Raw genomic sequence first — 7757 nt, 5'->3', positions numbered from 1 at the left:
TCCTTGTATTTGTAACCGAATAATGCCACAAAACATGCAAAATAGCACCTTTATGTCTAATTCATGCTAAAGACGGTTTTGTCAAAATGAATTATATTTCTTCGATAAGAAATAAGTTCCCCAATATTTTAAAACAAATTTTCATTTGTTTGCATCATGATAATTATTTTTTAAACAATTTTTTCTAATTTTTCCGGATGCATGTTATAACTGATGAATATCAAGAATGATATATTTTCTTTTTATCATGTTTTACAATTTTTTAAGTAAATTCTATTTATAACATTTTTACATTTTCATCAGAGAAGCTATTAGCTTTGTGTAAAATTTGACCCTCCCCCCAGTTTTTGTCAAATTTCCACGATTTGAAACCCCCTGAATCCGAAAAACAGATTTGTACGAATGTGTCTGGCTCTCTGTAGGTATTTATGTATGTATGTATGTATTTATGTATGTATATATGTATGTGTGTATATATGTGTGTGTGGCTTTATGTATGTATATAAGTATGTCTGCCTGTTTCCACAATAACTTTTAAAAAACTCTTTTTGTGTTCTAAACTAAAGGTCAAGATCGTTAGCCAGCCATTTTGGATTAAAATTCCAAAAATGGGCACATTTTGAATATTTTCGAGACCACTTTTTTCTAAATTAAACAATTATCTGTACGGACATTCATAGTATTCAAAAACTCGAACAATTTATCATAATGACTTTTTTCATGAAATCAAAATATTACCAGAGTTATAACATTTAAAAAATTCCAAAAAACACACGAAAATGAACATTTTAAGCCAAATAACGTACGATACTAAAAGAAAGTCAGAAGAAGAAAAATGTTGCTTTTTGATTGCCCTACAAGATTATCATAAAATTTTTTTTTAATTTTCTTGAAAAATCAAAAATTCAAATTTGGACAGCATACAAAATAATGAAAAATCCAAAAATTACATTTTTCGGCCAAACTATGCAAAATAGGTAAAAGGTGAGTAAACAAAAATTGTGAATTTGAAAAATATCTACAAATTTGTTATCAATCAATTATGATAGGATGCGCAGTTTTGGCTTTAATCATGAAAAATATTATTTACAGTAAAAAAAATCTTCCCGCTGCGTGGGCACATTACAACTCATTACAACTATTGTCTTTTAATTTATTTTTCGTCGTGTGTGGGGTTTCAAAAATTTTAATTTTTTGTTTTATATGCTATTTTTACGATTAAAACAAAAATTAGAACTGTCAGAAAATTATTCATGACAAATTAAATCATTTTTACATTCTCAACAGAGAAAGCATTAGATTTGTATGTATATATTTACGTCTTTCTGTTTGCACGATAACTTTTGAAAAAATTAATCTATTAGATTGCCTTTTCGTGCCCCTCTTTTCGTGTCGTAAACTAAATTTCAGGTTCGTTTACCAGCCATTTTGGATAAAAATTCAAAAAGTGAGCGCATTTTAAATATTTTGTAAACCACTTTTTTCCAAATTCAAAAATTCTCTGAACGGGTATTTATAGTATTCAAAAATAAGAAGAATTTATCCTAATGACTTTTTTCACAAAACCAAAAATTACCAAAGTTATAGCATTTACAAAATTCCAAAAAACACAGAAAAATTAAAATTTTAAGGCAAACTACGCACGATATAGAAAATTTAAATTTTTACATTATAAAAAATAATGGAAAATCCACAAATTCAATTTTTGAATTCAACAATTTCACAGTATTTCAAAGATTCTCAAATATATAAATGTGTTTTCAAACAAAACAAAAATATATATAAATTTTTGGTTTCGTGTCTGAAAGAGGGCAGGGAATGTGAAAATGAGACCATTTGAACTCTCATGTAACACAACGCTGCTGACCCCCCCCCCCTCATTAATTTAAGTTTCTTTGGACTGTTGTTGTAACTAGACTCCCGATCCTAGACGCTTAGAGATAGAGGGACTCTTTTTGTAAATTATGAGGAGATAATGTAAGAGGTCACAACACTGTGATGCAGAACACGATGCGGTAGAAAATTCATTTGACAAAGTCTGGGTCACTGAGGTTAGGGATATAATTTAGAAGTTAAAAAACAGTCAGGCTGCTGTGTAGGCTGCAAGTGTAACTTTCAAATCTTGAAAATAAAATTGGAAGTGAGCAGATTCAGTTCTTGAAAAATTGGCAGAAGTTGCAATGAGATGCTCAATAACAAATTTCTTTGAAGAATGTGCATTTTTATAAACGAGACAATGAAACTACGTGTGTTTTAATGCCAATGCATGTTACGAATTGTAATAATATATATTTATGGAAATGATATACAATTTTAGGGACAAACTCGAGTGCGAAGCACGAGTTACGTGATGAGAATGTGTTCATTAAAGCCGAAGGAGCTTTAAAAAAAGAGAATTCACAATCATCACATTACTGTTTTCGATGCTTTAATCTTTAGTTTTAAAAGTATGTGCACAAGTATGGGGAATATACAAAGACCGAGCACGGAGCGCGAGAGCCAACAGTCGCGGACCCTAGGCGCGCTGAAACTTTTGTTACTGTAATTAATGGTACAATGAACGAATGAAAAAAGTAATAGTTTTTTCTTTAGGATATTTTGGACAATTGGATACATATTTGAAAATAAGAAAATACTGAATGATTAGCGATACAGCATAAGCGAGTAGAAAAAAATATAACTTTCTTCACCTTCTATGTAAAGAAGCAAGCGATATTTCTTGTTTAAATATTATTGCCAACCGTGTTTCAGAAAAATGATGGCCCTCGACATGCATTAACTGCGCCATTAATTTCAGAAAAAAGTAACTTTTCAAGATTTACAGATAAAAACAATGTTTAAACAAATAAAATTGGTTTATATCATTAAATTAGTTAACAATTAATTAATGATTCCTTTAGAAAAGTTCACTCTCAACATTCGTTAATTGTGTCACTTACGCCGAGAACTCGAAACTTTTCATGATTCACAAGAAGAAAAATAATGGCTCAAAAACTAAAAGTTGTTAAAAAATTCTCAGAAACTTGCCATTTATGAAATAAAAATAATTCATATTGAAAAGAAAATCTGATTTCCTAAAATGGATAACGTTTTGGTGAATAAATTTTACCATTTATATTAATCATCTTAATTTTGAACTCGACTCTTAGCTGTTGAAATAAACATTATACATTCAGAAAAGTATTTGTCTTAAATTAAATGAAAAGTTTCCTTAACGTTAGCAGAAAATTAACACGCGCACGCGATTATTGTTCTTTTTCTTCGTGTAATCTTTAAGTTAAAATATGAAATTAATATATCTTTATATGAATTAATATATAATATTTTGTACAAACAATCAAGTCTTTGTATTTTTGCTAAAAATTCCAATTACTGAACAAAGCCACTAATTTAACATAAAGTTGTTCAAAATTGTAATTTTAACCAAACTGTTTAAAAATTGTAAATCGAATTTGAAATCTATATCTATTTCCTGTAAGAAAGGAGAGAATAATCTCATATTGTTTATTCTAAGCAATTGCGTGTGTGTGTGTGTCACTTTCTTATAAATACGATAATTTGAAAATTGTTGTAAATAAATTCATGAAATTTTCGGGGTTTATTTCGAAAAGTATTTATTCCATTTTTACATTCTCATTCCTGAGAATGTAATGTAATCGTCCAAATTTTCAATCTCTAGTTTTTAACGGATCTTTACGTTTCGGCACTCACAGAATCCAAAAACCATAAAATTTCATCGGTGTCTGTCTGTCTGTATGTTTGTATGTCTGGTTACCTGAATGTTGTAGCCACGCTAACTTTTGAAGGACTTGTCCAATCGAGACCCCATTTGATACACTTCTTAAGGTCCCCAAAATAAAGGCTAAGTTCGTTAATCAGATATTTCGAACCAAAATTAAAAAATTGAGAGCATTTTCAAAATTTTGAAACTATTCTACCCGAATTTTTCGATTAGCCCAAAATTAAAAAAATTATAGCATTTTCAAAATTTTCAATTTTTTTTACCTTTTACAAACTTTTGTCAAAGTTTCTCATAGATGGGTCAAAGTCTTGCAAATTATCCAAATAAAATGTTTAATTTTCATGAAAATTGGAAAAGTTATATACTTTTCGAAAATTTTCAAAAAATAGAAAAAATGATTTTTTTCATCAATCCAAAAATTTTATCCAAAATTTTCGGTAGATAACAAAAACATGTCAAACTATTCTAGCCAAATTTTTCGATTAGCACACGATTTTTAAAATTAGAGCTTTTTCAACATTTGAGTCCATTTTTTTCAAGTTCCAGAAAATGTTGTCAATGTCTCCGATACTTGACAAAAATACTTGCAAATTATCCAAATGACATTTTTAATTTGGATGAAAATTAAAAACGCTAGTTTAATGTTATCGTCCAAATTTTCGATCTCTGGTTTTTAACGGATCTTTATGTTTCGGCCCGCACAGAATCCGAATATCATAAAATTTTGTCGGTGTCTGTTTGTCTGTACGTCTGTCTGTATGTCTGTATGTATGGTTACCTGAATGTTGTAGTCACGCTAACTTTTGAAGAATTTGTCGAATCGAGTCCGCATTTGATACACTTCTAAAGGTCCCCAAAATAAAGGCTATGTTCGCTAATCAGATATTTCCAACAAAAATTAAAAAATTAAGTGCATTTTCAAAATTTCAAAATTTTTGTTGTTGAAATTTTATAAATTTTTGTCCAATTTTCTTATAGATGGGTAAAAGACTTGCAAATTATCCAAATAAAATTGTTAATTTTTATGAAAATTAGACAAGTTATATACTTTTCAAAAATTTGAAAATCTTGAAAAAAATAGAAAAAATTATTATTTTCATAGATCCAAAAATTTTCACTAGATACCAAATATATTTTTAAACTATTTTATCCGAATTTTTCGATAAGCACACATTTTTAAAAATTAGAGCCTGTATAATCTAACAGTAGAGCGCGAAGCGCGAATATGGCAATGAGAATGTAATCGTCAAGGCCGCAGGTGCTTTGAGAACAAAAAATGTTCAGCCTTACTTTATGATTGTAGTTTATGAGGGGTTTGAATTACAGTATTTGGCATAATTATATATATATATATATACACTTAAAAAAGGGAAAGGATTAAACAACCACAACAGGGTACTATTAGAATCAGGAAAAATAAAATGTGGACATTAATTTTCAATATCTGAATAAGCAGTGTCAAAGCAAGGTACATACAAAAAGAAATTGTAATAGGAATTTGATATAATAGTTTTTAACATACAATGTTGAAAATTTCGCATTGTGGTCTGTGCAATAATGTGGAGGGTAATGCAATGACCGAGCGCCGTGCGCGAGGTAAACACATTTTCGAGCGCGAAGCGCTCGAGATAGAAGATTCCTTCCTTCGAGACAAATCGATTGGCCCTATTAATACAGTTAATTGAAGAGTAAGGAAGTTATGCTTATTTACAATAATTAAAACATCTGTTTTAAACAGAAAAACTTTTTTCATCGACATAAATCAAAGTTGATGTATGAATAGAAATAACACTTTTTGATCATACATTTTTTTATAAAATAATTTTATATTCTTGGTAAATTTATATTTTTAAACTGATGAAAATAAAAACTTTATTTTGTCTTTAATTTAAAAATCACTAATGCTTCCTCTATGAAGAAGCAAATATATTTGCTACCTGGAATAGTCTAGGCGCCAAGGGGTCCCCGCTACCTTTTTAATTTAGATGGACTTTGACAAGTTTTGCGTATAAAAAAAATTTCATCCTATTTTTTAATAGATTTTCAGAAGAAAAGTAATCTACTGATTTTTTCTTAGGACCCTTAGTTTTATAAGAACAAAATGTCAAACTTTCGAAAAAAGCTATCTTCGCCATTTTCGAGCTTCAATTACTCCCGATAGGATTGATGTTTTTCAATTATGCTTACAAATATCGAATGTTCAAATTAAGATCCACAATCTACAATAACTCGCTACTCCAAAAAGTTATGTCGCGCATGTTTTTTCCGGCTCCGAAAAGCAGCGTTTGGCATCTGGCGAGCCAGCGCTGCTGCGCGTGGCGGAAGGCATGTGACCTACTTATAGGTGCTTAATTCAATTTCAATAAGCTTTGCGACATACGTATCGATGAAGAAGGATGGAAACTTACCATTATCACATTCTTAGAAAAAATAGTAGAATAAATTCAGTACAATGAATGCCGTTATACTTGACTCAATAGCTTATTTTATTGCATACATTTTTACACGTACGGTTTCTCACTGGAGTACGGAATATTATTTTATGTTTCATTCTCAATTGGTTTATTGTATTTATTTTTACATGTACTATGTTTCATGCAAGCGTAAAATTTGCAACAAGGTATTCCCATTCGACGACAAATACGCGAATCTCTGCTGCAAACCTGACAATTACATGCACTACATTTTACTGTTAAACTCATAGATCTGAGTGGCAAACAAAATACGACATTAAACAAAAGACAATCTGCTTAGAATAATGCGTATACTGTGGGTTGAGCGTTTGAAATAATTTAAGCACGACATTGTTGTAATGATCTTTAGTGATAGATTAAAGGAAATGAATAATAATTAATATTCATTTTTATACGCCAAAAATTCAGAAATTGTATGGGAGGCAACATGCACCAAGATATATTCGGTGAAATACATTGTGGCCAAATAGTGCACCTATGACTAGACCACCGGCCTTCTGCCACGCGCAGGAGCGCTGGCTCGCGAGCCGCTAAACGCTGCTTTTCGGGGCCGAAAAAAACATGCGCGACATACTTTTTTGGAATAGCGAGTTATTGTAGATTGTAGATCTTAATTTGAACTTTCGATATCTGCAAGCAGAATTGGAAAACATTAATTTTATTGAGAGTAATTGAAGCTCGAAAATCGCAAAAATCGATTTTTTCGAAAGTTTAACATTTTTTTTCTTAAAAAACTAAGGACCCTACGAAAAAATCAGTAGAGTACGTTTCCCCTTAGAATCGCTCAAGAAATACGATAAAATTTCTTTCATATGCAAAAAATGCTTTTTTGATTGTCTAAACAATTATTTGTTTTTAACTTTTTTGACCACTCGGACGGACATCCCCCCTCGATATTCGTGTTCAGCGAGTAAAAATACATAAAAAAAATACTTGTCACAGTCCACCTAAATTAAAAAGGTATCGGGGACTTCTTTGGCGCCTAGACTAAAAGTAAAGTGCTCCTGAAAGAGCACCATATAAATATAAATACAAACAAAGTGAAAACACACAAAATCGAATGCACACCTATTTTATTAAGATTAACGATTTTTGGTATAAAGTGCCAACAAAAACAAAAAATATAAATTTAATAACTTATTGAAAATACTATTTTTGGGCGAAAACCCCCAACATAACATAACAAAAGAATGTTTTAAATTTTACGTTTTGTTTGAAATTAAAATTTTCTTAAATTATTAAAAAATTGTCAAACTTATTTGTAATCAATATCGATGTTTCCGTTAAAAACCACTAGCTTAATCTAAAATTGTTGAAACGTTCTGAATCTTCTTTAAAATCTTTTCTTTTTTAATAAAAAATACACAGAGAAAAAAGTTCAGTGGCTCCTACCCTTGCAAGGGTTAGAGGCAATAAACGGAATAGTAAATTATGGACGGGAGTAGAATCTACTGAACGCGTGTTGAGTCGACTCTACTAGTCGCTGAAGAGTAGCTTCTACTACGCAGGCAGTCGCACGTACAATTCCTGTTCAGTAGAAC

General features: G+C 30.4%; 1 protein-coding gene across 1 annotated transcript in view; it reads left to right on the top strand.

Annotated features, from left to right (window-relative positions):
• LOC117175285 (altered inheritance of mitochondria protein 21-like) overlaps positions 1-7757 on the top strand; it is a 21238-nt gene that overhangs the window by 428 nt on the left and 13053 nt on the right. The window lies entirely within an intron of this gene.

Source organism: Belonocnema kinseyi, chromosome 6, assembly GCF_010883055.1.
Source record: "Belonocnema kinseyi isolate 2016_QV_RU_SX_M_011 chromosome 6, B_treatae_v1, whole genome shotgun sequence".
Taxonomy (NCBI): domain Eukaryota; kingdom Metazoa; phylum Arthropoda; class Insecta; order Hymenoptera; family Cynipidae; genus Belonocnema; species Belonocnema kinseyi.
The sequence above is the reverse complement of the archived record's forward strand: the minus strand, read 5'-3'. Positions and strand labels throughout refer to the sequence as shown.